General features: G+C 44.7%; 1 protein-coding gene across 4 annotated transcripts in view; it reads left to right on the plus strand.

The window, feature by feature from the left end:
- The first annotated feature begins 3,637 nt into the window (after nucleotides 1-3,637).
- The window catches only part of ZNF609 (zinc finger protein 609), a 153,797-nt gene continuing 130,208 nt past the window's right edge, over nucleotides 3,638-27,226 (plus strand). The window contains exons 1-2 of one of the 4 annotated variants that reach the window (XM_088446080.1): nucleotides 3,640-3,898; nucleotides 14,740-14,803. The gene's annotated coding sequence lies outside the window, so the exon portion shown is untranslated. Of the gene's footprint in view, nucleotides 3,899-3,952; nucleotides 3,973-14,739; nucleotides 14,804-27,226 lie in introns of those variants that run through there. The other 3 variants (XM_088446092.1, XM_088446073.1, XM_088446087.1) reach the window with 3 other exon arrangements.

Here is a 27,226-nt window from a genome sequence, read left to right on the forward strand (position 1 = left end):
ATTGTGTCTACATCTATTACAGGCAAAGTACATGAAATAGGAGTAAAAATATCTTGAGGTATACCCGTAGAAACAATAACATGTATTACATCTTGCCAAAAAGAATTAACTACAGGACACAGCCATAAACGATGCCAAAAGTTTCCCTCAGGTGAATTACACTTGGGGCATTTTGAATCGGTCCTTCCCCCTATTCTGAGTAAACGGGCGGGTGTTATGTATATCCTATGAATTATAAAAAATTGTATCTGTTGATACCTTACAGACATAGTGGCTAGGCGAGGACTAGCAAGAGCTGCTTTCCAACATCCTCAGCAAGTGCCCCAATATCAATTTCCCATTTCTGTTTAAGAAGTAATAGATCAAAATTATGATGGTTATTCAATAAAGTAGAATAAATCACAGATATTAAACTAGAACTAGCAGATTGCAATAATATTTTAATAGGAGATTCCTGTATGGACAGAGGAGCTTCAGAAAACTGGGCATTAATAGCATGTCTGAGCTGAAGATAACGAAAAAAAAAAATGTTTGGGTATTTCAAATTCTAGTTGTAATTGATGGAAGGACTTCAGAATTCCCGCGTGAAATAACTGTCCAAGGGATACTACCTCCGATCTACCCCAGGACTCTCCGACCTGTAGAGCAGAGAGTTCCTTGAGACCCCTGGTGTGAACAAGGGGAGTATCTGGATCCATGCCCTCTGCCTGCACAACATTCGAGACAAGTCTCCATATCATAATGGCTTGCCTAACTAATGGCATGTTAACTACATAAAGATTATCACTTAAGAGTAACTGTAATGGCGAGCAAAAAAACTTTTTACACGTTGTCATTATGGGGTATTGAGTGTAGAACTTTGAAGACAAAAATTAATTTATTCCATTTTGGAATAAGGCTGTAACATAACAAAATGTGGAAAAAGTGAAGCGTTGTGAATACTTTCCGGATGCACTGTTAATGCTATTCGGTGTATAAGAAGACGGATGTGTACACATGTCCAGAATTGGTGCTAGGTTCTTCTGATGCTCCCCCAGAATCTGCAGAGCAGGGGAATTTGATTGTGGAATGGTGCCCACCCGAAAAAAAAAAATATATATATTCAGCGCAGGTGGGCTGGCCCTACTGCCACATCTACCAGCTTACCATGATAATTGGCCATGTATGTGTCTGAAGTATTACAAATGCTGCACTTTGTATGAGGCAAAAAACTATAGCTTGTTGCCTGCCAATTACGCCATACTTACCTACTCTCCTGGAAGGTCCAGGAGACATCTGATTTTCTGGAAGTCCACTGGACCCTTGAAGAATGGGTGGATATCCCGCCCTCTTTCTAGTGGTGGGCAGGATGGGGAGCATAATGGCGAAAATTGCAGATATATGGGGAGGGGGCGAGCAAATATGACATGATTCAATGAGAACTGCGTCATTTTGACTTCATTCCGCTTGTTAGACCAGCAAATCGCAGGATTATGAATCAATGAGGTTGGACTTAATGGCACAAAGCTCCAGGCTCCACCCTCCATAACAAGTCGCAACTCCTCTCTGGGCTTTTACCAAAGATGAATTTTAAAAAGTCGCCAAGTATGGATTACATTCCCTTTATGGGCTGGTCACACTTACTGTAAAATCAAGCTTTGGAATCCCCCATCTAGAAATGTTTCCTACTGCTGATGATTGGCAAATATGCCAAGTGTATACCTCTTGTAGATGACTGCAAAGCAGTCATCTCAGTAGTGTAGCTGACTACACCTGTTCTGCATCAACCAAACTTCTCATAGTAACTGTACCAACCAGTGGCGTAAATTCATCCCAGACGCCCGGAGGCAAGTTATAATTTGGTGCCCCTACCCCCCTCCATCACAGCGGTAAACACTGTAATGTAGCAATTCGCATGCAGACAGGCTATAGATAGACAAAGGCAGCAGCTGATGGTCTGACATAAGAGCTCACCACTAGTGCATGGTGGCTTCTCAGGTGCCGGGAAGGGGTGCCATGTATTGGGCGGCTGTGATGGTACACTCCGGGTACATAGTTACAGCCCTAAGTGTGGTGAATATGTTGTGGACAATGGAGGAGGTGCCCCTTCAGAGCTGGAGCCCGACTTCATCTATCTCTGGTACCAACATATATAATTATGGATACCGTTGTTGTCAAAGGAAGCCTTTGATAACTTATCTCACAAATAACATGAAATTACTAACTGGCTGCAACTTACTTTTTTGTGTTTCGGAACTCGTCAACTTCCCTTTATTAGTGGTCAGTTACACTATGAAGTTGGACTAAGTATGCAGAGCCCACCATTGCATCCAGTTAATATGGTCACCTGATGCCATGTAAGACTCCCTGAAATGACCCCAGTCTTGCCTTTTGTTCCCAACTCCTGACACTGGGCTCCTTCACAGAGCCTGCATGATGTTGTGTCCCAGAAGTGCAGTGCGCATAACGTCATGATGTCACACATAGGCGTTAGCAGACGCTGACACAGGAGGTACCACTTTGGCACTTCATCCTCCGCCAGATCATGGACACACCTGGACAGCCAGGTGAGAGATGTATGTCCCGGAGAAAGGAGTAGTCCATGACCCGGCAGAGGGGGAAGGGGCACACGCACACGCCTATGATGTCACAACGCAACTGAGCATTGATGTCACAATGCAACTGTGACTTCTTCACTTTGAAAGGGGTGCTCGGACCTCTAGATACGCTAATGGTCATAGAAACTACCACCAGCCATGTCTATGCCTGGATTGTATCAGTCACATGGGGCAGGAGTCAATCTGAACTCCCCCAGGCTCCTATAGTGGTGGCAATGTTTAGAAGTATGGTTATTCAACTTATTCTGCAGACAGATTTAACAACTTACCTGGCATGGTTTTGCATCAGATGCGACTATGCCAAGCTGGGCTTCCCCTGGCACAATCACATCAGGCGAGTCAGATCACTCCACAGCGGCTGCTGGAAGGTGATAATTTTTTTTTTTCATAAATGCTCCCAAAATTGTTTCATTTTTAAATGATCAAACTATATAAATAATAACTATTAAAACATGATTCTATATGTATTTTTTAACAAATATTTATTGGTTAATAAAATTATACTGAATCAGGTTTTGTTTCTGCTACTTTTATGCACAGAAAGCACAAGCAAATGCAACATGCAAACTATATATATTAATCCATTGTTGTACTTTTGTCTTCGTTTTGTTTATGGTATTTTTAGTACCATAGCCACAGCCGGTATTACTTTGATGTCAGTTCAATTATTATTTATTGTTCATCTATTTTCATTCATTTGAAACCGTGGACAAAAACTAGCAAATACTGCTGTGTTTTCGCTCTTCTAAAGTAATACTTTGAAATATTCAAGTGAATTATAGATCAATGTATTTTCTCAATATTATTGGTTATGTGGGTTAAAATATCTTACTATCGCTTATGTGCATAGTACTGGGGGGACCACTAAGCACCAGCAATGCAGGAAGTAGCAGTCACTGTAGTGCAGGGCAGTGACCACACTGACCTGTGTGTATGGACTACGGCTGTCTCTCGAAACTGCGGTTACTCATCCATTGGCGAGGTGGGCGTGACCTTGAGCCATACTTGGAAATTCCGTCACGCGGTGGGCGTGCCCGATGGTGTATAGCGCGAAGGGGCGTGTCTCTCGGTCGGATCCGTGGGCGTGTCTCCGGACGCGCCGGAAGCGCAGTCCTCCACTCGGTCCGTGTGTGTTTGCGGCCTGTGTGAACGGAGAAGCCTGGAGCTGGAGTAGTGGCTGCCCGGACACGGCACGGGGGGAGGGAGAAGGGATGGGGGGGAGCCCGGGCCAGGCGTGACCCACTCCCCGGGGAAGTGTGCAGGTTAGGACAAGATGGAGGACACTTGAGGCCAGAGAGAGGGTGAGTGAGATCACTGCAGTAGCTGTGACTTATACAGGAGGAAAATGCAGTAACCTTTCTCTGCTAATTGATTGGTAGTGCTGGCTGTGTGTGTGTGTGAGATTTGATCATTTTTGGCACAAGTCAGTCGGCATGTTAGATTGTACACAATGTACACAGAGGATCACACCGTATGTATTATTAGATACCATGCATAGCAGTTATTGGGGCTGCCGTGTAAATCTCCTAGGTCATTTTAGAACACGTAACATAAATATAAGGTACACATGATACAGAGTCCCCAATCTAGCAGAGCCATGCACTGTAGTGTCAGGTGACGTTGCCCTCAAGTCCTAATCATCTGTTTATAATCTGATGTCTGCGTGGTATGCAGCTTGCTATGGGATGATTTGTGCTCTCATGCTATTTATTTATTATTTATTTATTAACAGTTTCTTATATAGCGCAGCATATTCCGTTGCGCTTTACAATTGGAAACATTGATAGAACAAAACAGGGTAATAACAGACAGACATAGAGGTAAGATAATGCTAGATAATATAGCATTTATACATAAGTTTACAATGTGCTAACGCAGTAGCAAATGTTCTTATTATATTCAGTGTAAGCATGCAGTCCAGCTCCCCAGAGCAAGAGGGATTTTTTTTTTCCACTTTTTTTTTTCTTGGAAACTGTTACTAAAACATCACCATGATTGTACGAATACGGATATACTGTAGGCAGTAATCTATGTATGCGTGAGAGAGACAACGTACATGACCTTACGCTCTACATAGGTAATACAACTATGTGCATGTATATTACACACACTGTAAAATGTCCCTAAAGTTAATCCCTTATGTGTGAAAAGTTACTACTTGAAAGTTTGTCCTATAGAACCATCTACTACTTACATACAGACTAAAACTGTGTGTAGTAAATTTTAGTTGTATAGGTTTTAGCCTGTGAAAGGTACAATATTTTCTCCTGTTAATGAATTGGGCATCCTGTATACAAAATTACATATTTGGTGTATAGTACCCTCCATTTACCTTTTTAGATCTAATTATTTTACTGTTTCAACCTATTTTGTATCACAATGTTTTTTTTTTTGCATGGCCTAATTTTTTTCTCTTTAAATGTCTATACATTCTACTTAATGTACCTGAATTATATTAGTGGATGTCATCAGTTTTCTTTGTTAAGATATTGTGGTATGCAATGCAGCGTACATTTGGAAGCTGTTGGCAGTGTAGTCGATGACCATTGCCGTATAGCTTGTGATTACCTAATGTGGCTACTGTCATATTCCAAAATAACTGCTAGCGTGTTATTCTTGTACGTTTACACTGCAGCTTTTATACATATCTAGCTAATGTTAAGTTTAAGTAGAGAAAAAGGCTGAAGTGTAGCAGATGCTGAAGCCACTTTCCTGGCCTATTTAGTCTCCCTTGTGTCATTCATATTATCTTAATTATCTGTCATTTATAATATGCCTACTAAGTCTATAGTGTAGTATTAAAGGAGTCAAAACATACAGTGACAAGACTGGCACACACATTTAGCCAACAGAGGAGATGACGGGAGTTGACTATCTTAACCGCTGACTTAAACTGTCCCCCCCCCCCCCCCCCCCATTTTGTGTCCTCCAGATTCTGTGTGGTGTTGATGTTTCTTGTAAATACTCCAGCCAGTCCTGTAACTTCCATTTCCAAGCTGCGGAATATGCACAGGGCAAGTGTTCCTTATTATCGGTCAAGAGCGCATAACCTCTGGTGTAAGAGCTGTCCCTCAGTATCACAGGGATTAGACGTGGGAAACACCGCCCCCTCCCTCCATCCATCCATCCATCCCCCACTCTGATTGTCTAGGCTCTCTTTCATCCTAAGCATCTGCAGTAGTAGATTGGGTTACAACAATAATACTGCTATCAAAGAGGCTGCAGCTGCCCTAGCCCCCTCACTCTACACTGTTTCCCTCCTTGTCTTGTTTCTTCATGTCTCCTCTGTCTCCCTCTTTCCCTTTCTTCCATTCATAGTCCTTTCCCTGTTTTCTCCTATACCTCGGCCTCCATATCACACCTCCCCCTTCGGTTTTCCTCGCTTGCTCTCTGCTTCAGTACACATCCCTCATGTACCTCCTCACACTCCAACCTATATTTATGTACAAAACACTTTATGTGATGGGAGTGGGTGATTCAAGGACAGGAGAGAATATCTTGATACATGCCAGGAGTCTTCCTATGTAACAGGCTGGTTATGGAGGAACAGAATTGTCTTTTGTTCTGTATCTGATGTTTACATTCAGCCCAGTGTTGACCCAGACTCTCCTTTAAGGTTCATTAGTTAAATATAGAATGTTAGATACATGTACACGTGCGTGTATATGTGTGTGTGTGTGTATATATATATATATATATTACACACACACACACTTGTGCATTGCTTAAGCAAGTTGGAAAATACACATGTAAAGAGATGCTAGTTACCAGGTTAACCTAATCAATGATAAAATGTCTTACAAAAGCATATTTTTTTATTTTTTATATTCTGATGCCATCGGATTGTATGTATATACATGTAAGAAATAACTTTGCCTTATTGTTAATCAAATGACGTTCCACACTTCTATATGTACCCGATTGTTTATTTTACTTTGCTGGTAGTAGTCCATAGTTCTGTCCGGTGTCTACTTCTTGGGAACTTAGGGCCGTATTCAATTGCCGGCTGAAAAAGTCCTGGACTTTTCTCAGTCATCGTCCCTTTTGCCTCCGGAAAAGCATCACGCTCGTCCCCGCAATTCGCCCTATTCAATTGCAAAGGATGTGAGAACGCGTCCCGGCGAAACTTAGATCGGTGGAAAGTCCTGTCAGATTTGGGGAAATCAGCCTGACACCCCCCCCAAAAGATGCACTGACATGGGGGATCACTGTGGATACCCCTGAATAGCCCTGCTGAAGATGTTTGGGGTACTTAAATGGTCTCCATAGGTGCTAAGTTGCGTATTTGCATATGTGGTGAAGAATAGCATTTAGCAATATTTTTCCTTCAAAATAAGTAGTCCCAGCAAATTTGCTAAAGTGAAGTTTTAGAAATCATGGAAAAACCACCTGCCACAAACACCTGCAAAGAAAAAAAACACCTGGGGCATACTTGGGGACTCCCCTGGATTCTATTTCGCTAGTTTTTATGTTTGTCCCCCAACTTTGCACTTTTTCGCCCCCAAAACGAAAGTACTTTTTGGGGGTGTTCTATTGGTTTTTTTGACGCAGTTTACCTTTGGCGGGCTGTCCTAACACTGCACGGGGGTTCCCACAACTTTGCACCCAAAAACTACACTTTTTTTTTTTTTTGCCTCCATTAAGTGGCAAATCTTTTCTGCCTATCTGAATGCATTGACTTTCCGCTTAGGCGAAAAGTCATTGCAATTGAAATGGGCAGAAAGTTTCCGACAGGCGAAATTATGTCATCAGCGAAAACTTTTCGCCTGCAATTTCGCTGAAGGAAACCACGGATAGGAGACTGGACTCTTGTCTCAAATCAATTTTTTCGCTGGCAGGAACGACCACCCGCCCAGCTATGGCCACTGCCTGGGTAGCAAGAGCTATTGAGGAGTGGGCCAAATCTCTTAACAGAGTCTTTACCAGATGCCTCTAAGGAGCAACTGGATATGATCTCCTTTATTAGAGAAGGGGCCTCTTATTTGGGTGATGCCGCCTTGGATGCAGGGATCCTTTCCTCTAAAGTTTCAGCTGAGTCCGTGGTGGCACGTAGGATCCTCTGGTTGAAGGATTGGAGGGCAGATGTCGGGTCCAAAAAGGCCCTAGAATTCCTTCCATTCACAGGAGGTGTGCTCTTTGGTCCAGAACTGGACAAAATTGTATCCTCCATGGCAGCCTCAAAGACGGCAGGTTTACCATCAGCAACCTCGTCTAAATTGAGGAGGGCATCCTTTCGGGGGTTTCGGCCGCAGGGCAAGGCCAAAGGTCAGAGCTCAGCGAGATTTCCACCAAGAAAGGCAGGACCCAGGAAGCCCTGGCAGAACAAACGTCTAGAGTTCAGGATAAACCAGTGGCATGATGGGACGGGCCTGCCCCTGGGGGATCCCAGGGTGGGGGGCCGACTGCTTCAGTTCTCAGAGCCCTGGCACCTCACGACGGAGGATGCCTGGGTTCGGGGAGTTGTTTCCCGAGGGTACGCCCTGACGTTTTGGAGGACTCCTCCTCAAAGGTTCTTTTGTGTAAACCCGCAGGTGGGTTCAGAAAGAGCTTTGGCCCTTCAGAAGGCTATTCTTGCCTTACTAGCATCAGAAGTAGTGATTCCGGTGCCAGAGAACCAGTTCCGAGAGGGGTTTTACTCCAATCTGTTCTTGGTTCTGAAACCGATTGGGTCATACCGGCCTATTCTAAATCTGAGAGAGCTCAACAAATTTGTCTGAGCCCCCGGGTTCAGGATGGAAACATTGCGATCGATTGTGTTGGCAATGGAACAGGGGGACTATATGGTGTCCCTAGACATACAAGATGCCTACCTTCACATCCCAATCACACAGGCTCATCAAAAATTTCTTCGTTTTGCGGTAGGGGAGGAACATTTTCAGTTCCAGGCCCTGCCGTTTGGCCTGTCCACAGCCCCTCCGGTATTCACCAAGGTGATGGCAGTGATGATGGCATGCCTCAGGTGCCAAGGCGTCAGGATTTTGCCTTACTTGGACGACCTCCTGTTGCTGGGGCAGTCCCCACAGCAGTTACAGGATCATTTGAGGCTGACCGTATCATGTCTGTACAGTCACGGCTGGATCATAAACTGGCAAAAGTCGTCACCCTGTCTGGTACAACAGATGTGTCATTTGGGAGCGAGATTGGACTCCGTGGTGCAGAGAATATATCTGCCGGAGGAGAAGATCCTTGCTCTACAATCACGAATACGCAGGTTGCTTCGCAACAGGCAAATATCCGTTCTAGTAGCCATGCAGGTCCTGGGGTCGATGGTGGCCACCTTCAGGATGGTGGAATACGCTCAATTCCACTCCAGACCACTGCAGCAATTCATTCTGTCTCCCTGGAACAAGAATCATCGCACGATCAGGTCCCAGCTGCTGCATCTGCCTCCAGAGGTACGGTTGTCCCTGACCTGGTGGTTGCAGACAAAGCATCTCAGGCGGGGTCGCCCCTTTTGGGTGTCGGATTGGACATTAGTCAAAACCGATGCCAGTCTTCAAGGTTGGGGGGCGATGACGGGGTCACACACTTTCCAAGGAAAGTGGTCAGTGACTGAAAGCCGGCTACCGATAAATATCCTGGAACTAAGAGCTATATTCAAAGCTTTAGTGCAGGCTCAGGAAATCTTAAAGGGCAGGTCGGTGCAGATACAGTCGGACAATCGCACCGCGGTCGCCTACCTAAATCATCAAGGGGGCACGAGGAGTCGGGCCGCCTTGGCAGAGGTATCAAGAATCCTGGTATGGGCAGAGACTCATCTGCCCACGATATCTGCCATGTACATTCCAGGAATCCTGAATTGGAGGCCGATTTTCTCAGTCGGCAAGAGATAAATGCAGGGGAATGGGCCCTACATCCACAGGTTTTTCGGAACCTTGTGGACAGGTGGGGTCTACCAGAAATAGATCTGATGGCATCAAGAAGGAACAACAAGGTTCCCAGGTACGGATCCTGGACAAGAGATCCGAGAGCCGAGTTTGTAGACGCACTGATAGTAAAGTTGCGTTACAAGCTGGTATATCTGTTTCCCTCGTTTGCTCTTCTGCCCAGAGTGGTCAGAAAGATCAAACAAGAGGACAGCACCGTCATATTAATAGCTCCGGCATGGCCTACGGTCTCTCTCCATATACACTCCATGGCCTCTGCCATTGAGACCGGATCTGTTGCTACAGGGTCCCTGCTGGTACCCGGATCTTCATCGGCTATCTTTGACGGCATGGCTCTTGAGGCCTCCGTCTTGAGGGAAAAGGGGTTTTCCCGAGTCTGTTATACGGACGATGCTGAAGGCATGGAAACCATCCTCAGCCCGTATATATTATAGGGTTTGGCATACTTTCTTTCAGTGGTGTGAACTGAAAGGGTATGTTCCACATAAATTCCTGATATCCAGAGTGCTGGATTTTCTTCAAAGCGGTCTGGAAAAAGGGCTACGCCTGGCCTCTTCAAGGGTACAGGTGTCAGCTCTTTCAGTCTGGTTCCAACATAAAATTGCTCTGAGACCAGATATAAAGACCTATTTTCAGGGGGTGTTGAGGATTCAGGGGGTCATTCAGTCCCGCTCGCAAGCGGGTCGATGTTACCCCAATGTGCATGCGCACGACGGAGGGAGCTCTGTCGTGCGCAATGCGCGAGACCCGGACAGCGACGGCCAAGCTGTCGCTCCGGGTCTCGCACCAAAGGGGGCGTGCTGGCGATGGTGACTGACAGCACGCCCCCTTTGGTGGGCGTGCCGGGGGCATGGCTGCCAAACGGAGGCGTTCCCATGGGAACGCCTACCGTCTGGGTCCGGCCCCACTGACATCACTAGTGATGTCAGTGGGAGTGACTTTTGCTCTGATAGAGCCAAAATCTCTCCAGGGCTTGCGGTCACCGAGACCCTACCGCAGGGTCTCGTCGCAAGCCCGATGGTCACGGTCTTGACCATCGCGACCATCTTTTTGGCCGCTCGCATATGCTGTGGGTGGTCACCCACAGCATTGCGAGCGGCCAGGAGGCCGCTCCATTTTTAGGTAGGAGGGCACTGATTTAGAGCGAGCGCTCTGGTCAGAGCGTCCGGCTCTGAATCAGGCCCTCAGTCTTCCTTCGTTTCCCCGGTTGTTCCGTGGGACTTGACTCTAGTTCTGAAGGTTTTACAGGCTCCTCCGTTCGAGCCTTTAAATTCAATAGACATCAAGTGGCTAACAGCAAAGACTGTATTCCTCCTTGCTATGGCATCTGCACGTAGTGTGTCGGATTTAGCTGCGCTTTCCTTCAGGGAGCCGTTCTTGATATTTCATCAAGATAGAGCAGTACTAGGAAGGGTTACCTTCCGAAAGTGATGTCTAAATGTCATATTAATGAAGAAATAGTAGTTCCAGCATTTCAGGGCACAAGTCTCTCACAAGGTCAGGCTTCCCTGGATGTGGTCCGTGCGTTGAGAGTTTGTTAAACGCACGAACAAATGGAGGAAGTCCAATTCACTTTTTGTGCTTTATGGTTGTCATAAGCATGGCTGGCCAGCCAATAAACAGACACTGGCCAGGTGGATTCGCATGGCTATTTCATTGGCTTATACACAGGCTGGTATGAGTGTGCCAGATTCAGTGACGGCACATTCTACTAGGGCGGTAGGTCCATCATGGGCGGCCCGCCGGGGTGCTTCTGCTGAGCAATTATGTAAAGCAGCCACATGGTCTTCCATCCATACCTTTGTCAAATTTTATGCCTTTGACACTTTTGTCTCTCAGGATGCCTCCTTCGGGCATAGGATTCTCCTCTCTTCCGAGAGTCAGGAGCGTCCCCGCCCATAGGGTTAGTGCTTTGGGATATCCCCAACGTAATGGCTGTGGACCCCATGGACCCCGAAGAAGAAAATAAGAGTTATGGTATAACATACCTTTTGTTAACCCTTTTTCTTCGAGGTCCATGGGGTCCACAGGACACCCACCCAGACGCACCTGTAGTTCTGGGGGAGGTTTTCCATAGTTTCTTCTCTTGAGAGTCTGGACTCGTAAGTATGGGTCTTTTCTTTCTTACCCTTTGTTTGTCTCTGCCTGCTTGAGCTTGGTAACGAACTGGCTACCTGAGGCAGGAGGTGGGGTATATGAGGAGGAAACCCGGTGCACCCTGGGAGCAGAGAGCTCGTTTGTATTAACTGTTTGGTGACTGGGATTCATACCCAACGTAATGGCTGTGGACCCCATGGACCTCGAAGAAAAAGAGTTAACAAAGGTATGTTATACCATAACTCTTATTTTTGGAATATTTGTATGCAATATTGGGAATGGGACCCAAATCAAAACACAGAAAGCATTTATGTATTATATACACCTTATACTCAAAGCCTGAAAGGAATTTTATACAATATTGTCAATAATTTGCGGCTAAAACAAATTTTTTATGTAGATTAAATACATTTTTCATATACACCTTATACACATAGCCTGAAGGTAATTATATACAATTTTTTTTTTAGTACTTTTGTGCCTAAAACACTGGTTGTGTACATTGATCTACTATCTCAGTCATTCTAAAAAATAAAATTCTGTATTTCGGAATATTTGGATATGGGAGACTCAACTTGTATAATATAGTCTGCATTATTTTGTGTCCCAGAAGTGCACTGCGCATATAATCTTCCCCATGTCAAAAAAATACAAATTTGTTAAATGATCAGACAGAATTTACATAGCATAAAAAAGATTCACTGTCTAGAAAGACTAAAATAATAGCTACAATGAAAATGGGTTGTATTATGCTAGTTGATATCTCTGATGTCGACATGCTTAGCATGTTGACATGCTTAGCATGTTGACAGTGACCTTGTTGACATTCATCATGTCAACCTAAAGTCCCTGGTAGCCCAGCGGACTCTTACCTGGTCCCAGCGACAGCAGCATCTCCAGCGTCATCTTCCGGGTCTTAGTGGCCATGTGCCCAGCATTTCCGGTGGAGCCCCAATCCCTAACCACCTCCACCTACAGCCTAACCTTAACCTTCCTGGCGGCGCCTAACCATAACTGTCGGTATTTTGGGAATGTGAACATTTTACATGGTGACATTCTAAGGATGTTGATATGTTGAGCCGTGTTGACACTGTAATGTCGACATTGCGGTGTGGACGTAACTCGACTGTGTGACCAGATCCCATGGAAATTATCTAGAAGTTTGAGAAAGAAAATAGTCCAAAAGTGCTGCGAGATGAGATCAATATTTTTTTTATTTAGTTTAGATTCAATATACGGGTGGAATTCACTTGTTTTGTGGGCACCCATTAGCAATTAATTGTTGCTTTCATCAGGCGCGAGTACCGGAAGCCCTTGGAATCCTGCTCGCACCCTTCTCAGGAAGCGAGCAGAAATAAGCTAAAAGTCACCTCTTCTCCCAAGCATTTCACTAATTGTCCATTGTTTAAGTTTATTTGTACTGTAAAGGCAAATGTAAAGCACTTTGAGTGCTTTAGGAGAAAAGCGCTATATAAATAAAATTATTATTATTTATACAGTCCAAGTAAAAGTAAATTTGTTGCAATGCATATATACAAAGAAAACATACCTAGAGCTAGCATATCCATATTAGCCATATATTAATAATGTTTTTAAGGTTTTTAACCTCTGTTAGAGGTGTAATAACACTATACCTCCTTAAGGGCCGTATTCAATTAGCCACGAGAAGTGCTGTTTGGGGAAAAGTTTTCGCAGATTTGGACTTTTCGCCTGTTTTCAGCATATATCCGTATTCATTTGCAGGAGTTTTCGCCTAAGTGGGGGGAAAAATAAGGCAACATTTTTTCTCTAGGTATAGGTAGGTGAATTGGAAATGCAAAAGCTCTATTTTGGGGTGCAAATGTGGGGATTTGAACCAGAACCCTTTGGACACCCCGCCTTCCCCTGATGACTAATCAGTCCAAAAAACTTTTAAACATTTTTAAGAAGACCCCAAAAATGACAAGTGTTGGAAAATGTGTAAAAAGTGGGGGGCTTGGTACTTTGGGGGCTATATGGATGGGACAGGTGTTTTTGGGACTGCACGAGGCTGCAGCAGGTGAATGTTTGAGATTTTTAAAATCTTCATTTTAGAGACATCAAAATATGTTAGTTTTCATATACCCCAAATTTGACCTCTGTAATTATTTTCCCTAAAATAAATTGGTTTCTATAATTTTTCAGCACTTATGCATATAACAGCCAATTCTGACACTTTAAGAACACAAAACACTCTTATTAGGTCACTTCTATATTGATTTCTAATGTTAGTGCAGTTTTTTCTGGGGTACAGATTGATTTCCCCGAAATCTTAGGGACTTTTCGCCAGTTTCGCTTTCCGGCGATTTTGCCTTTTTGCGTCTTTTGGAAGTGAAAACAAAGATAAGCGGAAGCGCGCAGGGAAAAGTATTGCCTGAAAACATCGTGGCTCGGCTTTTGGCGACTAATTGAATACGGCCCTAAGGCAGATCAGTGGTATTTATAAGGCTAGTGGCACACAGACACTTTGCTCATGTGACAGAAATTATGCACAAACACTTCCTGCTATGTTCAAGCAATTGAAGTGTATGATTTGGCCCATATGAGTCCTCTGTTCCTAGTGCTAAAATAAGTTTTTGCATAAATAATGCCGTCTGCACTGACCTCATCATGTATACTTCTTCCTATGTGCAAAAATACATTTGGCATGTAAAAGCTGTGCTCAGTTCGTGGATGCAGGAAGCTCCAGGTTGCCTTAATTACAAAGTAAAGCTCTTTTTAACTTCTATTTTTATTCTGTATTATGTTGGTTTTTATTATTATTTTCTGCGTTTAGGAAGATGGAAAATATCTCTGCAGAGCTAATTACTTGGGTATAGTAACGTGTCTTAAGCTTAAGGGCTTGTTTACATATGCGTTGGAACAATAGGTAAATCACATTACATGCGCTTTTAAATTGGCTAGCTGCCCACTGCAGGGGTTGAGGCCATGGGCTAGCCACACACTGTACAGACAGAGGCAAAGAGACAGACAGCCATTTTCCAGAAAAGATCTTCTCTGTGCCCCCACAACAGTACAAGGTCATTATTATGCCATGGTGCAGTGACTGCAAAGGTAACAGCACTATTCACTGTGGCTGTCACTAGATACAGTATGTAGTAGCTGACCTTACACAGTTCTCGCTTTTGATCCATGTACAGGTTGCTGAAAATCAGTGTTCAGCCACGCTCCTTAGAGGCATCATTTCAACAGTGCATCTAATCTGTGAGTGTTATGGTTTCAAATTCTTGTTCTTTATGGGATTGGGCATATTAGGTGGAATTAAATTGTGTAAATCTACAACCAGTTCCTGCCAAGGTGCAGCGTTGGGGGGGGCAAGCCATATCATATGCCGAAGGCCTCCATCAGATTGCCACTATAAGGTTAATTAGTATCTGGTAGCATGGAGCCACTATGCAGTCTTACCTAGGTCCAGTATGTGGAGTCGACTAGGAGTAGTTGAATCCATTTGCCACAGGAGAAAGTAGAGATGGATTCCAGGATATTCTGTAAATACTCTTGACCAAAACCTCCCATTTATCTATATACACAGCCTGGTAAAGTAATTTTGTGTAATGTATATAATATGACTATTTGTCCCTGGAAGCTTTAGGTGTTAAAGATGACAATACCAGGGATGTTTGAAATGTTTATTTCTGTATTGTTAAATTGGGTTTCTGAGCAGTGATATTACTGGAGTTACCCATAACAGGATGTGGTCAGAATGGCAACCGCTGGGATTCCGGCGGTCAGAACACCAGGTCCGCCATCCCGACCACCTGAATCCTGAAGGTAAATACCGGGGTGTGGGGTAAAGGGTTAGGCACTAGGGGGGTGGTTAGGCTTTTGGTGGGGGGGAGGGGGTGGTTAGGTTTAGGCTGTGGGGAGGGAGGGTTAGGTTTAAGCTCCAGGGGGAGGTTAGCTTTAGGCTGTGGGGAGGGTATGGTTAGGGGTTAGGTTAGGATTACTTACCTGGGGCTGTTGGCATTCTAACCTGGTCAGGATTCTGGCGCTGGGATGCTGAACGCTGGTGTCCCGAGCGCCGGGATCCCGTAACTATCACCCCATAACATAGTGCTGCTCATTGTTATATTATTCTTCCAGTAGCATGAAAGATAGTAAATTCTTTGCAGTCCTTTGCCTTTATACGATTGCTACATCAACCTTCCAACATCAGTGGTTCAAATAGAATTGTGTGAAAGTCTAATTGTGCTGCTCGGTTCAAGCCCAATAACAAGTGTTTTCTGTCCAAAATGTGAGTTTCCCAAGCATTTTTCTTTGTTCACTTTATACAGTGCCATTAAAATATCACTTATTAAATATAACTTACTATGGTACAAAAATACAATCTTGTAAGTTCCAATAGTAATAAAAAAATAACAACAAAAATTGACCATGGTAGACTATAAAATAAATGTCAGCGAAACAAGCATGCTCCATAAATGTGTTATTTAATGTAGTCATTAACCCCTTTGCTGCTGAATCTATTTGGGCACTTTTTAGGCTGATCAGGTCCCAACATCAATATCCATAATTATTTATGCAGTACCCATACAAATTCTACCTTATTTTTTTCTGATGTCTCTATTTCCAAAAAATATCCTTAGCATGCTGATTTCTCCTCACACGGCAAAGAAAATGTATCCACAATGGCCAAAAGTGAACTAGAAGAATATTTTTTTGTTACCATCACTAAGACATATGGAGTGGTTCTTGCTTCAGCATTAATTCACATATCCAAAGTGGCAAAAATACTGTTTTCATAATAAAATCTGCACTTGAAAATGAGACAGCATTTATTTTTAATGTGTTTGAATGATATGCACCAAATGTGTAGAAATAATATGATCGCTCAGCAAGGAATAGTAAAACATACAGTAACGGCTATGGGAGAACATTGTTTGAAAGAGGGGACTCCCCTCTTTGAAATTAGGGTGTTCCTGAGTGTATAGGTAACAGCTATGGTAAAATGTTACATGCCCTCTCCCATCTGCCAGCTGTTTTAGTATTTCTGCAGTGCAGGCTAATATTGTCTGCACGTCAATAAGGGTCAATGTCGTTTGAACGAGGGGACTGTACACTTTCAAATAAATAAATTTAAGCCAGGATGGGAGATTCTATAATGATTTATTCAGTGCAGGGGAACGACTTCTTTCAAACGAGCCTACCTCTGTATGTGGGTGCCAGGATAAGGGAGCAGAAGCAGTTTTAATATGCTCTTCCCTATTTCCTGGCTACAAAAAAAATTCTGGGCCATAATGACGTCATTGTGGCACTGAGGTGATCACATTAAGATCCCCCCTCCTATGTTCGAGCAACAATAACTATAGGGGGCGACAATTAAGGTAGGACTCCCCATTTTTAATTTTGCAGTGTTTAGTTCCCATTCATTCTTGGCAGCGGAGGAGTTAAGGTATGGAACGCTCCGGGTCATAATGGTACACCTGTAGTGATCGTGAAAAGCGGAAAAATTTGTGGGTCCCAGGGACCCTCCCTACTCCACCGTTTCTGGGTCCCATCACATATTATGGTGGGGTGAAAGCAGGCAGCAGCTGGGGCAGTGATGGTGGGCAGGTAGCAGTTGGGGTAGAGCTGGGGGGTAAGGCAGGGAGAAGATGGGGTAGAGGGGAGTAAGGCCAGGCAGTGCTGGGGTTAGGGAAGGGGTAAGTGCAGACAGCAATTGTGACAGTACTGGAGGGCAAGGAGGGGCAAGAATAGATTACAGCTGACACAGTATTGGGGTGCAAGGAGGGGGCGAGATGCAGACAGTACTTAGGGTAGAGAGGGGGCAAGTGTAGATAGCAGCTGAGGCAGTACTATGGGCAAGGAGGTGGTTAGGGGCAGGCAGTGCTGGTGGTAGGGAGGGGCGAGGATAGATAGCAACTTGGGCAGTACTGAGGGAAAGGAGGAAGTTAGGACCTGGTAGGGAGGGTGAAACTGTAGGTAGCTGGATCAGTACTGGAGGCAAGGGGCAGGCAGTGCTGGGGTAGGGAGGCTGTAAGAGTAGTCAGCAGCTGGGGCAAAGAGGAGATTAGGGGTAGGCATATTTACAGTGCATCACACAAAGGAGTACCCCATAAATATAGTGGCCCACACACAGCAGTGCATTTAGAGAGTGTAACACACAGGAGTACCCTTAATTTTTAACAATACTATAGTGGGATTACATTGTAATGAAATAATGTAAATAGTCCCTCACCAGTAGTGTACAGCTCCCTGGAGGACACTACTTACCCAGTCACCAGTACTGCAACTCCCCAGGGTCCCACTCTTTCCAGCTGGTAGATCTGCAGCTCACTGGTGGTCACTACTCCTCCGCGCTGGTAATCCCCTCGGCACGGTCACTATGCTCCCCGCTGTAGGGGCAAAAACAGGATTTTTAAGGGAGGGTTGATAGATCGATCTTTGTATATAAACAAACACACACGCATGCATGCATACATACACACACAGCATGTGCACACATAGCTTACATATACACATAGTTTACACATACGCAAGCGTACTTATACATACACAGCACACATACACAAGCATACTTACACACACACACAACATACATGCATACTTATACATACACAAGCATACTTACACAAGCATCCTTGCATGCATACATACAATACATACACACACATCAGCACTTAGTGTACACACACCAGCATACATACATACTTACAGTATACATATGCATACAGTACATACATACACACACATCAGCAAGCTTAGTGTACATACATACACACAGTAAATACTCACCTAAGCATACTAGTACACACACCATACATACTGTATACATACAGTACAGACACACATCAGCATACAGTACTTACTAAACTGAGGGCTGAGCAGGAGTAGGAGATCACTGCCGGAGTCCATGTGGGTGGAGCTGCTGCTCGGCATATGTAGCAGCTTCCTCAGACATCCTGTGCAGAGAGCTCTTCTAGTTGGCTCTCTGTCTGTAAAACTGTAGCTCCGTCGCTCCTGCGGGTGGCCTCATCCAGGGGCAGAGACAGAGACAAGGCTGTCTTCTCTCTAATAAACACATTTGGTTCACAGGGGGGTTTCTGCGTGCGCTAGAGGGCTGTACTGCAGCTCCCAACAGCGCATTTATTTTCTTCCCTGCTGCAGTCAGTGCTGTTGCTCCCGCGGTGTGGTCACTCTCCTCCCCACTGCTGACCGTGCCGCAGGGAGAAGGAAGAAGCCTCGTGGCAGGTGAGAATTCCTCCGCGCAGACGTGTAACATCCCGCCCACTCCAATAACTACCAATAGCTACAGCTAAATTACAGAGGGAGGGGACCAGCCCGGGAAGCATATTCTCCTCTGCCTCGCAGCCCAGCCCGCCCTTGTCGGTCACTTAATTGTCGGCAAGGGATTGGCTGTAGCGGAGCACGTCCCCAAGGACCCACCCATTTGTAAATAATGAGTACTCTGTCCTCAAAAGTGTGTAAAATATGCTTTATAGCGCGTATTTGCGAACTCTGCCTGTAGTTTAGTGTTCCATTCCAACTGGCAAGGTTACTTTCTTCTTCAGGGTCCACGGGTATGTGGTTAGAGAGATCCGGGCAACAAACAATAAAAGTTTTAACTCCCAGAATGCACTGGTCCTCCTCCATATATACCCCCCCCCCCCGTTCCCCTCCCCACCCCCGTTCCCCTCCCCACCCCCAGCCATTCAGTTTTTTAGTTTGGTGCTCAGCAGGAGTTCAGACGCACCTTTAGAACAGGGGACTGCTCTGGCAGTCCCAAGCTTTTTATTTTATGATTTGTTTTAGTTACTATTTTACTGGGTAAGCCGTGCTGAGCGTCCTAATAAGACTCATGCACTGCGATGATTCCTACCTCCACCGATGCCGCAATACCAGTAATGTCTCTGGTGATTTCAGCGGGTCACAGCGGATCTTAGCTAGCAGTGATGCTGGAGGCCTGTACTGCACTCGGATGCACAGAGAGGTCAGGTAACGTGATTCCTCGTTTACGGGGAATAGCACATGATAGTCTCCTTGCTTCCGGCAGTGAAGGCCCGGCCGCTCCAACGCATCCTCACTAGACCACCGGGACGTTATCGTCTGACGCCGTGGATCGGCAGCAGACTCATCTACTGCCGTGAGGCCAGCCTACCCGGTAGGTTGGTGCAGCTTAGGGGAGGTAGACTCTCCTCCGGCCGCCCCTCCAACGACCCAGACGCAGACCCAACGAAAAAGTATTCATGCGTCTGTGTTGTTCCTCCTACCCGCCTCATTATATGAGACACTCACAGTCCACCATCTGTGCTCTGCTGAAGCTGTTGCTCTCAGAAGGTTTGGGTTTGTCTCCCTGTATACCTTTCCCCTGCGTCAGGTATATAGTGCTCTACATCCTACCAAGCCTTGGCTGTTGGTCAGTTGATTCAGAGCTCATTGCGATTTAATTGCATGGGCATTATGTGACTTGTGTTGGCTCCTATTGATACTGCCTTTTATTTCTGACTGTCAGTTAGAACTATGACTGTTTTTATCCTCATCCCTCTGTAAAGGGTGTGTGGGATTTTCTGTGTACTTCACAAATACTGGTACTTGTGAAGACTATTGCATTGCATTTATACCTTAACCTTTAATATATCAATGAATAAAAGGTTTAAGGATAAATCAGAAGGTTGAAACTCCTGTGCTGGTGTCATGTAAATCCTGTTCAGCAGGCCTTTGGGCTCAGAATTTCATACAGGATGGTTTGTGTGCTCCCTGTTATAGGAGATAGCTACCTCACCAAATCCAGTACACCAGATAGAAAAGTACATTGTTACCTTTGTACATATATATGCTAAGCATAAAGGGAAACAGGAGTTCATGCAAGTTTTATTTATGTCTGTTATAACTATCACTGCTGTTGCTCCATTTTGACCCTCAACTACCAGGTGTGTAGGGGTTAAATTGTACTTCACATTTGCTTGTTAAGACTGAGCTGCCCATCCCCCTCTCTCCTAATTAGTTAAAGAAGCTCAGCTGCAATTGAGTGTTTACTGAGGGGAGATTTGGTCTCTCTCTTTGTATACCTTTTCTCTTAGAACAAAGATATATAGCACTGGAATCCTACCAATTTTTTGGTTTGTATAAGTTGATTCAGTGCCTATTTGTATGCCACTTGTATCCTACCAATGTAACTATGATATAGTGCCCATTTGCAAATCTATTGAGATGCACGTAGATCCTACCAAAAACTTGGTAGACCTATGTGACCTATGCTAAACTCTGCTGTTGAAAAAAAAATAAAATAAAAAAATATAGGGGTTAGAGAGTACTTCACATTTATATTTATCTGTGAAGGAGGTCACATTGCATTGTTAACCCTACACTTGTTGTAGGTTATTTGCAAATATTTCCCATGTCTCGGGACAAAGGTAAACAGGAGATTGTTGTCCCTGTGCTGGTTCCATGTAAATCCTCTCAAGTAGGCCTCTCAGGTTTTTATACCACCTCGCCAGCACCTGTTCAGGGGTCACCTTGAAGGTCCTCATGGTCTCCGGTTATGACACAGTTGGTGAACCGCTTATCAGCCCCCACAACTGCATCCCACTTTGGTTTTCCCACAGTGATTACAGCCTGCTATGTTTCCTCTTCCCATGCGTGCTTCCTGGAAGGAGAATTATGTACACTCAGACCCGCTCGCGAGCGCAGGACGCTCACAAGCGTGTCGATGTTGCACATGCGCACAATGGAGGGAGCTCTGTCGTGCGCATGCGCGAGACCCGGATAGCGACGGGCTCTCCGTCGCTCCAGGTCTCGCACCAAAGGGGGCGTGCCGTCGATGTTGATTGACAGCACGCCCCATTTGGTGGGCGTGCCGGGGCGTGTCTGCCAGACAGAGGCGTTCCCATGGGAACGCCTACCGTCTGAAGCCGGCCCCACTGACATCACTTGTGATGTCAGTGGGAGTGATTTTGGCTCTGATAGAGCCAAAATCCCTCCAGGGTCCTACCGCAGGGTCTCCGTCGCAAGCCCGATGGTCGCGATGGTCTTGACTATCGTGACCATCATCGTGGACGCTCGCATAAGCTGTGGGTGGTCACCCACAGCTATGCGAGCGTCCAGGAGGACGCTCCATTTTCATGGAGGAGGGCACTGATTCAGAGCGTTCGGCTCTGAATCAGGCCCTCAGTTCATAATCTGGGTTTTACCATCTACCTATCTGTAGAGGTTACAGGCGAATAAGACATCAGCCGTTTAAGCATATAAATGGTCTGCACCATCCTCTCAGTCCATCCTGTATTCAGATTCTCATCTGTCATCTGAGGAGGCAGAGGATACACAGGTTTCTCCCTCTGGGCCTATCTCGGAGAGGAGGAGCGTAATTCATCAGTGTATGTTCCACTCTAGCAGGGGCGGTTAATTCAATCCTCTTTATAGAAGATGAAGTACCGGCTCCTAAAGCCTTATAAACCTGGTCTTCAGACACATGAAGGTGATTTAGGCTGGATTACCTCAATCTAAATAGCTCACTGCATTTATGGTGGAAGCATGGAACACTCCACATAAACTGTTCCAGATTCCAGGATGGACTAATGTCTTTTTACCCTCTGCAGCGGTGAGAGTGCATTAGTTGAAAAAAAACAGACGGTTGTTGGCACAACTCCCCTGATCACGTTCTATCTATGGTCTTGTTCTCTAGTTGACCATTCATGCCCTGCTCAGTTAAGGGGGAATAATCCCAGTTCCTTTGGCCATCAGGGAAGGAGTTATTACTCAGATTTATTTTTGATGCAGAAACTAAATGGGTCTCATGCTCTATTCTGAATCTGCAATCTCTCAACAGGTTCATCCATGTGCCCAAGTTATGTATGGAGACCCTGCGGTCAATTATTCTGGCAGTAGAACTGGGAATTTCAGGGTTCCCTGGATATACAGGATGCATATCTGCATGTACCTATTGCACTATTCCACCTGGGGTTTCTGAGTTTTGCTGTTCGTCAGCAACATTACCATTGCCCTTTTGGTCTATCCACAGCCCCTCGGGTGTTTACCAAGATAATGGCAGTCATGACTGCTATTCTCAGACGACAAGGAGTCAGGATACTGCTATACTTGGATGACTTCCTGATATTGGGTCATCTCCAGCTGACCATTGCCTATCGACAAGAGCAGGCTTGACTAGCAAATTGCTCCGCAATCGAAGAGTCAATTCACTCAGCAATACGGGTCATGGGGTCCATGGTATCCACTTTCGACTGTTGGCAATATGCCCAGTTCTATTCCGGGCCCCTGCAGCGATGGATTCTGTCTCAGTAGTATGGTCAGTATCATCTGATAAAGTCTCAGACGATCCTCATCTTGCCAAAGATTTGGCTCTCCCTTTCATGGTGGCTACAGACAGCTCATCTGAACAAGGGTTGCCCATTATGGATCCTATATTTTGTTCACCTTACCACGGATGCAAGTCTTCAAGGATGGGGCGTGGTGACAGGTCATCATACCTTTCAGGGAAGATGGACAGCTCAGGAAAGTCACCTGCCCATAAGCACTTTGGAGCTTTGTGCAGTGCACAAGGCACTCATTCTGACACAGGACCTCCTTCGGGGTAGGCAGATCCAGATTCAGTCTGACAACGCGACCACAGTGGCCTACTTCAATCATCAAGGAGGCGCATGAAGTCCGGCAGCCATGTGGGAAGTGGCGAACATTCTGGTTTGGGTAGAACGCCATCTTCCAGCAGTATTCATCCCAGGAGTCCTCAACTGGAAAGCGCACTTCCTAAGTCGTCTGGACATACATGCTCTCCACCCGGACGTTTTTCAGCTCCTGGTGGACAAGGGGCAGACTATTTAACTCCCTTAAACATTTAACACCATCAGTGCCCCAAAGCACACCACATTTTTTCCTTACATTACTATTGTTTAAGAGGCCGGGATACCTCTATTTGTGGAGCAGCTAGGGACACTATACACAAAACCCAGAGCGCAGTACTTCAGCCAAGTGTTTACTGTGGTAACTTCTATTGGCCTGTGGAAATATAAAAAATTCTGTTTTGGAAATATTAAGTTTGAGGTGGCGAGATGAAATGATCTCCTCAATGTCTGATAGTGCCCTCCTAGCCCCTGCTGAGGCAGACTTTCCTCATGCAAGCAGCATGCTATCCAGCTACATCACACTACAGATCATTTCAAGCACAGCATTAAAATTGTAAAAATGTAGACTTGGGTGCAAAATGGTACTTCTATAATATTATGAAAATTAAACATATGGATAAGGTTTTCTACAATTGTTACCATACATAAGCAATCTACAGCCCAGATTGGTCTTGGAAATCCAACGTGTTGGACAACCTAATTCACCAATTCCAATCACTTTTTAATTGGAATCTGCGATCTGCAAACCCCATACATTGCAGATTTTTTTTACCCAATTATCTGCAAAATGCAGAATTGCCCCAATTGTTTGTTGTATGGGAGCCTTTAAGAGTCTTATTGTCCAATATCATCTGATTGATAAGATTGAAAGTATGTTTGGCATTTAGGAGTGGTAGATACTAGAATATTTTTGGAAGTAGGAGGTTTTTGCCAATGATATTTTGTGTGGTGTAGGCGACTAATTTTCTTTCTGTACCACAGCTGATATTTGGTCAATGTTGAAAAGTAAAGGGCCCCATATACCAGCATTCTCAAAAAAACAATTCAGAAATTCTGTGCTTCCCCTACCCTGATTTAAAGGTTCCCCAGTCCACCTATCTGCGCCCATGCACTACAAATATGTTTTAGTGATTTACATTTTCAGCAAATCACCGATCTGCCAATCTAGACAGGCTCATCATTATACTTGCTAGAATAAAGATGGGAAATAACAAGTTGTAGGGTCCAGTTGTTGTGTGTTCTGCTAATACACATATCTATATTATTTTCGTGCGAATGTTCGGCATGTCTTTTCTTTTCTGGCCCATGACATGCTCAATGGGATGTTAGAGAAGGGCACCTTTTACATCACTGCATTACAGTGGCATCTAGGGGGAAAATTCAGTTGTTTTTTTGTGTGTCCAAAGTATTGGGAACCCAACAGTCATTCAATTGTTGTTTCGGCGGGCGCAAATGCTGCAGGCGCCCATTACTTATCACACCCAAATGCACCGGCACAGCTAAATGTCTAAACTATTGGGCACACTGCCAATTTTTCGCGCATTTCTGCTCGCCACCTCCAGGAGGATGCAAGTAGAAATAATGGGCGTCTGCGGCACTTGTGCGCGCGATTGCTGCAGCAATTTAAATAAAGGAGTCGTAGTCCTTACTTTAAATGTCAAATTAGATGTGAATAAAGTTAGTGACCAAGGTATGTCTATGGCTGCGTTTCAATTGAATAAAAGACAATATTCCACTTTTTGCAGGGATTTGGAGCCCTAACCCGCCATATGAGCAGGGGCCATTCTCTATTATTTACAGGGCGCCTGTTCATATGGACGTGGAATTTGGAGGGGACAAAATGGATAAAGGGGTGGGATGCATTTCGGGTGAAGGGAGATTTAATTCAAAAGTTAATTTGCATCACTCGGGCAACACTCCCATCGGCCAATTTTGTATTTCTTTGGGGATTTTTTGGTGTCTCCTGCACCTCGTTGTTATATCACTTTCATTAGTGATTTATTGATAGCTAATATGTCACTATTACAAGTAATCTCTTTTTATTACCTAGATTATATCGTCCCTCTTTTGAGTGATGTCCTGGATGATGTAGCCAGGTTTCCATGGCAATACTAAGTGGAAGCTTGCGGTTAGCTTTAAGGTTGCCATTAGGGACAGAATGACAAAAAAAACATGCCGACGTTCAAACAATGTTGATATGTTCAATGCCAACGTTCTCATGTTGTCATAATAAATTCAGAGTGCTGTTAAGTATTTCTACTCGCACCCCTCCAGGGGAGCGAGCAGAAATCCGACAAAAGTACAGGCGCAATGCTGTTTTCTGCCCTTAGCGCTGCGGAAACAGCAGTCAGAGTGCCCGTTCTCGCGACTACACACCCGGTTTAAGGCGGGAGAATGGGCATTCTCTTATCTAACAGCACGCTGAATTAAATAGCTCCGGGTACTCCCTTGCGGCGCTTTTTCATTTGCATTCACTTGAATCGAGCCCTTTAGACTCTTTACTTCTTGGCTATTGGTGGTAGTAAAACCATGCATGCTGGGGAACACTGAGCAGGTAACATATGAATCCCCCACATGTTCCAGCCACAACTATAACATTTTTTCCAGTAGGATGTAGATTTATGTAGACACGTTTGGCAGAACTTGATGTATGACATTTGCACTGCTGCTGAGTGTAAGGCTGGGTACACCCTGGACGATGTGTACTGGGACGATATGTTGGGTCGACATATCGTACCGCGGGTACACGAGAGTGGTTCTATGAACGACCGAACGATCACTCGTTCCGTCCTTCATTAACATGAATGGAGCCATTTGCGATATCGTCAGGTTTCATGTGCAGCACATCAAACCTGACAACATCGCATGCGACCGTGGGAGCGCAATATCGTGCAAAATCACTGCACGATATGTTGTTAAATTTTGCCCAAATCGTAACGACATTGTCATAGTGTGTACCTGGCTTAAGATCTATTTTTCTTGTGAGCCATTACAGCATTCTGAGACTTCTGGTGTGCATGGATAAAAGTCCCCCTGCAACCACACATGATTGAGGCAAATATCTTTTTTTATTTTCTAAAGCTCGTGAAACTTTTGCAAATATATTTGTTATGAATAGCTTTTTTTTATTTTATTTATTAAGATAAATGGGTTGCATTAAGTATATTAAAATGATAGATTTATATATAGTAATGATCTAGATGAAAAACAAACAAAGCTTCTTAATTTAGGCACTTAGTAATTCCATTTGCTTCTCTGAGTAGCTTTTATATTAGGCAGTTTGTTTTTTCTAGGGTTAGAGATTCATTATTCTAAGACAGTTCAGTAATATTCATAAAAATGCGTTTCACAGCCATGCTGTAATGCCCGGTACACTAGACGATATATCATGCTATCCGGCAGATCGGACGATATATCGGGCACATCGGCCAGTGTGTACCCGCTATGCCGCTAACTATGCGTGCTCCCGTGCGTCGTTAGCGACATAGTCTTTCGGACCTACATGCATTCAGCAGGGACCATGCAGCATGGCAGTCGCTCCGTCGCTGCTGGCATATACACTTGCCAATACTGGCACCGCCGCTCACACGATCGCGCTGGGTACACATCGTTTCATGTGTACTTAGCATAAGTCTGGCCAGTGAAATCTTGCACCTACAACACACACATGGGAACACATGTATGTTAATTTTAAGTATTTAATGTTTTGATGTTGATAATACCAAAGATAATGTACATGAATGGATTTGTACACATGCTTTGTGACAAGTGAATGGCTTGTAAGTATTCATGTTCACCAAAATGCAATGTAGATGTGAATGCTATCAGTACATGTAGTATGTCCATTCTATTGTTCAAATGTATATATGTATTACTACAAACCTCTGTCCACACTACACTGACTGCTTTCCATGTCTCTACACACTGTGCCATCTCCTCCCTCCCTCCCATCCCTCCCTCCCATCCTACCTCAGCTGTCTTGCACACCTTCCTACTTACCAACATCGACTTATCCTTTCGCCACTTGGACCCCACCATCCTGCAACTTTAA

This window comes from Taudactylus pleione, unplaced genomic scaffold, assembly GCF_031769625.1.
Source record: "Taudactylus pleione unplaced genomic scaffold, aTauple2 ptg000019l, whole genome shotgun sequence".
Lineage (NCBI taxonomy): Eukaryota > Metazoa > Chordata > Amphibia > Anura > Myobatrachidae > Taudactylus > Taudactylus pleione.